Raw genomic sequence first — 7921 nt, forward strand, 5'->3', positions numbered from 1 at the left:
ACAAGAGCATCTGTGATGATCAAAGCATGATAAAACTGGGGGGAAACAGGGAAATAAAAAAAGTCCTAATTTTTTCTTGGCTATAGGGACCTCAGGTGGGCAGTCCATGTGCAATGGATTATGGTTGATGGATCATGGGATGGCTTCCAACTGAAAGAGTGTAAATTTAGAGTAGATATCAGAAAAAACCTCTTCCCAGTGAGGGTGGGGAGGCCCTGGCACAGGGTGGAAGGAGAGGGTCCCTAAAGCCTCTCCCAACCCAAACCATTCCATGATAACATGGTTACCTATGATCTTATCTGGTGGTGTGATGCCATTTTAAACCCCAACAATAAAACCCAGCGAGCATGTTTGAATATTGTTTTAATATCATTCCCTTTAACAACACCCCTGGGAGCTTATTAATATTAATAGAACCTGGCTGGGACAGAAGGGAGAGTTTGGTGTCAGTTTTTTCCTGCAGAATCTGTTTGCTCCTCTAAAATTCATTGGAATTTGAAGACATTCATGCAGCACTCTCCTAGAAGAGGGAACTGGCATTTTCTTGTCACTCTGCCCTCCTACAAAAGCTGTATCCCCTTATTTTCTTGGCAATTTTGAGTAACTAACTCTCTGAAAGGAAGTAACACTTCAGAGGAGGATCACGTTTATACAAATACATTTTCTCTCCTTTTATCAGAATCTGGATTTTGTTGCATTCAAGGTAATCTGGGGCTTCTCTTGTTCCTTTATTAACTCCAGAGCTGGGGTTTTCTTCCAAGGGTGATAAAATTTCCGAAGCCTGTCAGAAGTCCCACGGATACCGTGGATCTATTTTTCAAAGGATTTGTTGATCCAGCTGCCTACAACAGAGACGAGATGTGATGCCTTTTTGGAGCTCTTCATGGCATCTGCAGTCGAGGGCATCCTGCTGTTCTCGTGACAAGTGTGCACAGAAACAGCCCAGACTCCAAAGTTGTCTCTGCTCCGTTGATCTTCCCATGATATTGACGTTTAGGGTTGTCATCAAGTTGCCTAAAGTGTATCCAGTCGAAGGGAGATCTAAAATGTCAATGAAATTGGGCCTCTGTCAAAGATTTATCTGTGTCTGAATCCCGTTGGAGGGATTTGCAGGCATTTGGCCAAACTGGGAGTTGTGCCATTCTTCATCGCCTTTCAGCTGAAGAGATCACAAAGATCCTCACTTGGAGGAGCAACATCCACTGTCACGTGGATCAGTGCTCCTTTCATCACCCAGTTTGCTCCTCCTGAAGGCAATTAGCCAAGATTTCCTCATTTTCCCACCACAGCATCCAAGTGATTCCAGGGACACCCATCTCTTGCTCTCAGAGGGGTGCGAATCCAAGACACAAGAATGGTCTCAGTGAGGGTGCAATAATTCATCAAGTACAGGTGGGGAGAACCCTGTGGAAAACATGGAAGCAGCTGGAGATCACTCCCTGATAGATCAGATTTAACAATGAGGTCCCAGCTTGCTGAAATTCCCATTACTCTGTGCTATATCCCGACTCCCTGCAGAAAATCCCAACAAAATTGTATCATGTGTGGAAGTAAAGAGATTAAACAGGATATTGGATAACAGGACAAAGGGGAATGGCTTAAACCAGGAGTAGATGTTAGGAAAAAATTCCATAATGTGAGGGTAGGGAGGCCCTGGCACAGGGTGCCCAGAGCAGCTGGGGCTGCCCCTGGATCCCTGGCAGTGCCCAAGGCCAGGTTGGACACTGGGGCTTGGAGCAGCCTGGGACAGTGGAAGGTGTCCCTGCCCACAGCAGGGAGTGGAATTTGATGATTTTTAAGGTCCCTTCCAACCTCAACTCCATGATTCCATGCCTGCACTTTCTGTGGATAAACGTGGGTTGGGCATGGGGTTTAATTTATTTGGATTGGGTTTATTTTTTCCTCACTTTTCTTTTCTTTCTTCCTGGTGGCAGCAAACACCAGCTGATCCAGAAGCACTGAGCACAACACCGATTCCAGAGGCAGCAGCCACAGGAGCATCCCATGGGAGCAGCAAAGTCTGGACATGCAGCAGAGGGGATTCTATGAGCAGCACCCTCAGAAGAGGCAGTAAAATGATCAAATCGTATCTCAGGACCTAAAACTGTGGTAGGATTGTACAAGCAGGAATTCCCCCTTGACATGAAGCAGAGCAGGTCTCTGGTGCCACTGGGGACATGGAGAGCAGGAGCTTGGCCGCTGCCATTCCAAACTCTCCAAGAGCTCATTTTGTGTCTGCTAAGTGGAATTCTTAGAGTTATATAACATAAATACTATAAACTGCCAGTTATACCCCTTTGCTGCGGCTCAAGGAACACATTTGGGATAGAGAACAAAAACTGAATTTTGCTGATGTTTGAGAGCGGTTGTGTGGCTGCAGCACCCCCATTAAACACAAGTAATATAAAATAATAATAACCAAAAAAAGAAACAGACTTTCTTTCACGTTTTAACAGCAAACCTTCCCTGGCAGCCGTGTCACCCACCCAGCCAGGAGCTGTCCCCAGCCTGTGCCACAGGCGTCTGCTCCCAGTTAATTGCTCTGCTTTTGTGCCTTTCTGCGAGGTTTTGTGCGGGTGCCCCGCCTGTCCCCGCTCAGCTCCTGAGCGGCTGCACGGACGGACCCAGCCCGTCCCGGCGCATCCCAGGCACATTCCCACTCCCAGCGTGCCATCTAGTGATGGATGGGAGCGCAGGGATTCAGCTCGGCTTCCCCCTTCACGCACAGTCCGAAGGCAACACCGAGGCATCCAAGACAATATTTAGTCGCTGCCTCACATCCTGACCCTACAAATGAAAGCGGCTCCCCAAGGATGTCTCCTCCAGGCAAAGCGCTGGAGTTGGTGAAAATGGATGGCAAAGGCATAAATGCACGCAGGGAATAAAGCAACAAACCAAAACTGGACCGTGGCAGCGATGTGGGGGGATTTAATGACAAAACAGGCGCTGGAGGCGAGCACGGGTTTTGTCCTTTGCACACAACCTGCCACAGCCAGTGCTGCCACTCCTGAACAGTGCTGGGAGGGGGAGGAAGCAGGAAAGCAAGGCTCCCAGAGGATTTAAAACGATGTGAATATATGCACAAATGCATTTTGATCTCCTCTGGATTGACAATTCCCCAGAATCATACAGAGTAGCCAGCACTCTTCTATTTTTTTGCAGAAAATTCAGTATTCCAATAGGAGCAGATGTGATGATGACCCATCCCAAATAAACCCTGCCAACAGCCCAGGTTAGGCTTCAGCCTAAACTCTGTTTTATTCTTGTTTATAAACAAAGATTAGCACTTTTACATGGCTTGGAATGACATCCTGGATGAGTCTGAGGAGGAATTCTAAACCAAACTGAATTTCCAGGCAATATTCCTTAAACCACATGGACCCAAACCCCCCCAGCCCCAAGCAGCAAAAGGAAAATATCCATAAAGCTTTAATAACCTCCTAATGACAGCTTTCATTTGTGTTGTTATCAAGAGAAAAAAACAAGGGATTGGTTTTTTTTGTCTTGGAGCCATCTTTACACCTAAAACACTCTGCACATGTCTACCATAGAAACAGCCTGGCCTTATTAATGGTGTCATAGTAACCAACACCCAGGCAGGGGCTTATTAATCCCCACATCTCCAGAGAGAATCACCAAAAATCCCAGAAACAGCCAACCTTCCACACCAGTTAACTCCTCATTAACATTCCTGAAAACAGGGAGCACAGGGAACAAGGTTTAGTTGACTTCAAGCTGTCACAATTACATTGCAGTGGCTGCATTGGGGAATTTTTTTTATTTAAAAATACCAGAATTCCCTGGTTAGCTGTATTTTAGCACCAAGATTGCTCCAGAGACCTTCAGCTTCTGCTTTGCTGCCTGATATATTTTTTTCTTTCCCTTCTAATGGCACCTGAGCACAGAAAACAAAGTCCTTAAAGCTTCCCAGGGAGGGCTGAGCAAACCTCTCCCATTAATGCTTGCTTTTAGTAAAAGTCATTTCTCTGATTTTCCAACAGATTTGAGACCAAGGAGTGCAAACTCCATCTTTTCTCCATACAAAAAAGCCCCACTAATTATTGTGCAGGAAGGGAGGTCAAGCCCTGGGGTGGAATGAACCCCAAAGAAATTTACCTGAAGAGAATTGGGTCCTGTGCTCACATACCACAAATATTTACAACACAACCACCTCCTGCACCACCCACTCCAGTCCCAAAATTCATTAATTCACCAGTGCCAAAGTTCATTAATGCAGCAGGTTCAGGCTGAACCCCCAACACTAATTTTTTGCTATTTTTGGCAACGTTGTCTGAACCCACTCACCCTGAATTTTACACCAAAGCCAGACATTCAACATTATTCTACTTTCTTTCTTATGAAACAATAAATTGAATCTGACAAATTAATTATCAAAGGACACTTCATTAGCCAGAGTACCTATAAACAGCTCCTTTGAAAATATTTGTGCCAAAATGCTGTTGAAAACATAAATTCTGCTTGTTTTTAACACCTTAAAGGACACCTAATGCATTGCCAAAGCTGAGGCTTCTACCCAGAGTCTCTGTGACACAAAAATGCTCATTAACACAACTACAAACAAGGAAAAAAAGCCACAAAAAGGATTATCTTAACCATGATGAATAACACAACCAATAGCACCTCCTTCCCTACCTTTTCCAGGAGATGTGGCACTTGGGGATGCGGATGAGCGAAGGGCTCAGCAGTACCAGGTGGATTCTTGGGCTGGAATATCTAAGAGGTCTTTTCCAGCCTAAACAATTCTCTAAAAGCCAAAGCCAAAGCTCTTCTCTTCCCTCTTAAATCTAAGCCTAAACATAAACCCACCCTAACCCCAGCTGGTCCCACTGACTGGGCCCCTCCCTCTGGCCCTCACAGCCACACCAGGACAGGGTTATCCCAACACCCCCTGATTGGTCTCATCTCTTTTCTTGCAGATTGGCACAATTCCTGTTGCATTTTTGGAAACCTCAGCTGGGCTAAAGGAGCCACTCATACACCAAACCCCCCCTATTCCTCCACCACCATCTTTTCAGCATAAGGAGATGTTATAAAACTGGGGTGAATCAGAACCTTTTGTCCCACTGAATCATTATCACCTCGAAGCTCAGGTTCAGCTGCTGGAGACAGAAATGAGCAATTGTTTGTTGTCCAACCCCCACATCCCCTGATCAATCTGCCAGTCCCCCGTGTATCAAACTTCTAGTGTGCTCTAAAAATGAAGAACTGGATGTATGTCTGCATTTTAACGGGTGTTTTTCATCCCCTAGAGAACAATTATTTCAGTATTTGCCCGCTGACAGTGAAGCATTTCTTTAAACATGAACGCTCCAGAATTTAAAAGACTAGGCTGGAAGATTTCTGGTTTATATCACACAATAATTTTCCTCAAAAAAACCCGCCACTTTTCAATCCAAAGCCTGACCCAAAGTTCCCCTAAAGTTAGAGGCTGGCAGATATGAGGATGTTGACATGCAAATTCATTCTTCTAAGACTTGTCTCTAGCATTATTTTGCTATTTCAAAACTAAAAATTAGGTTTCCCGATGGAAAGCTCTGACAGGATCATGACTATCTGTCACTTAAAATGAAAATGTACTGTTAGATTTTATTGTAGGATAGATCAAGAACTCTCAAAAGAAAGAACAGATCATCTGTGTTTAATAAATCCCTGGGGAGGAGCTTCCCAGAGCAGTGTGGGTGTCCTGGGCACTGCTGATCCCCCCCCACAAGATGTGGAGCCCTTTAAATTCTCATTGGACACAAATTCCAGCCTAGATCTGAAAAGGTTTGATGCTCAGAGTGGTTATTAAAACACTGCATTGTTCTATAATTTCTATATGCTTTTAATAATTTACCCAAAGAGATCTTTCTACTGTAATATTTTTACAGCCACAGACACTCCAGTTACCCTTCATATGTTCATGTGCTTTTAAGCAAATTTCTCTATGAAACATTAATGGATCATCATGTAGCTGTACTCTGGCCAGAACGAAAGTCAATTCTGATTTAATGTGATCACCATTTTTTATTTCCCCCCCTCCCCAAGAACCATTTTTTTATTTGAACTCTTGACTACCAGGGTATTTCCAAGGTGCTGGGATCCTGTGTGAAAAATCCCAGGCCAACAGCACCACCAAACACACATTCCCTACTCCAGTTCTCCAGCAATCACTTCTGTTTGAAGTCGTCAAAAATTCACTCTGCACCTCTTTCATTTGGTATCAGGTCTTAGCCTGCTTTTTTGTCCTCTTTATTTGATCAAATATAATCTGGAGGAGCTTTTTATTTGTTTATTTATCTTGTTTTTTAACTTGCCAATTCTACAGGCTGAGTCGCAGCTTAACCACTTCACTTTTAATTTTCCTTGGTGGATCCTCCTGCCCACGTGAGCTGCTGGAATTTAAGTGAAGAAATCACTTCCAGGCAGTCAACATCTCACTCTTCCAAGGAACTTTATTTTTCCTAATCACCTCTAATGTCTCACGGGCCATTACTTCTCCTGCTTTACACAACGGGCTTTGAGCAGGCAATTAGCTCGTGGTAAAACCTGCAGCAATTAGCACTAGCAGCCATCTGCAGCCAGGTGGCTGCTGGTCACACCTGGATTTTGGGGACAGCCCCAAGCAAGGAGAGCTCAGTGAATTTGGAGCAGCATTTTTCCTTTCTTAGTGTGGATCTGCAATCTAGGTGCTCTAATGAACGCCTTTGTTTGGACGAGGCAGCCAATCGTGCTCGGTGAATACTCTGAGTGTTGGAAAGGAGAAAAGCTTTGAAACCATCAAAGTGGAGCAAGCTGGTGTATGGAGGGTGTTCCTGCCCTTACAGGGGGGTGGAACCGGATGGACTTTAAGTTCTTTCCCAACCCAAAGCATTCCATGATTCCATGACGGAATTGTAACAGCAAATAGCCCCAAAATGCTGAGTTTTGGGGGAGTCTGCCAGGAGCAGATCTGGAGCAGGAGATTTCTCCTCTTTGCAGGAAGCAGAGATCAGTCTGCAAGGCTGGAATCTACAGAAGGGAATTTTACCAGATATTTTTAAAGCCAGGGGATTCCTTATTTTTCAAACAAAAGGAAACGTGAACAAGAAAACAATGGGAGGAGCAGGCTGTAGGATACTTGGTGAACCAATAATTATACCCAGTTCCACTAACGGATCCCACTGAGGAAATCCACCTGTGGAAGATTAAAAGAACCTTACAGAGGTCAGAAATAAATGTCAGCATGCACTTAAATACCTTCTTTTCCCTAAAATCTTTTTCTTTTCTTTGCAACTTCAAACAACAGAGGGAGGAGTTGGGAAAAAAGGAAAAATCAAGCAAATAAAATCCCTCTCTCTGAGAAGAAGTGTCCTTCAAGGTATCTGTTACAGTGGGGATTCCCCCTTGATTTTCTTCTAATTAGACCATAATTAGTATAGTCACTCTGATGACAACAGATTTATTTTTATTGCTACTTAAGATTTTGTATGAGAATTTTATTTTCAATGGGAAAGAAGGGAAAGGGGGAGAGTTCAGCCCAGGACAGTGTTTCCAGCTGCACCTTCCCATCTTCGGGAAGCAGAGAGAAAAGTGATGTCCCTGCAGATCTCAGGATGGAAGAGAGATGTGGTTGAGTTTATTTGCCTGGAAAATGTTCCAAACTTGTGTGACCAAGGCCCTCAGCAGCCTGGCTCAACTTTGAAGTTAAATCTGACTTTGCTTCAGCCCTGGCTTGAGCAGAAGGTTTGGCCAGATGTTCTCCAGAGGTGGGGAACAGAAGTTTTCTGAGCATTAAGGAGCAGTTACAGCATCAAGGCTTGAACTGTTAATGGCTTTTATTGGTTTTATTGAGGTAAATCAGTATTACCATGATGGAATGTGATTGTTTAGCAGAATAGAGTAAAATCCAGAGTTCAGGCTTGGTTCTCTGCTCCCAAGT

At 44.3% G+C, this 7921-nt stretch overlaps 1 long non-coding RNA gene across 1 annotated transcript; it reads right to left on the reverse strand.

The window, feature by feature from the left end:
* Positions 1-346: 346 nt before the first annotated feature.
* On the reverse strand, positions 347-4816 carry LOC138114679 (uncharacterized). The gene is made up of 2 exons (XR_011152713.1): positions 4654-4816; positions 347-1404 (listed from the first exon to the last, which is right to left on the reverse strand). It is a non-coding gene; the product is annotated as an uncharacterized lncRNA (long non-coding RNA).
* Positions 4817-7921: the final 3105 nt, after the last annotated feature.

Source organism: Aphelocoma coerulescens, chromosome 9 (assembly GCF_041296385.1).
Source record: "Aphelocoma coerulescens isolate FSJ_1873_10779 chromosome 9, UR_Acoe_1.0, whole genome shotgun sequence".
Taxonomy (NCBI): Eukaryota; Metazoa; Chordata; class Aves; order Passeriformes; family Corvidae; genus Aphelocoma; species Aphelocoma coerulescens.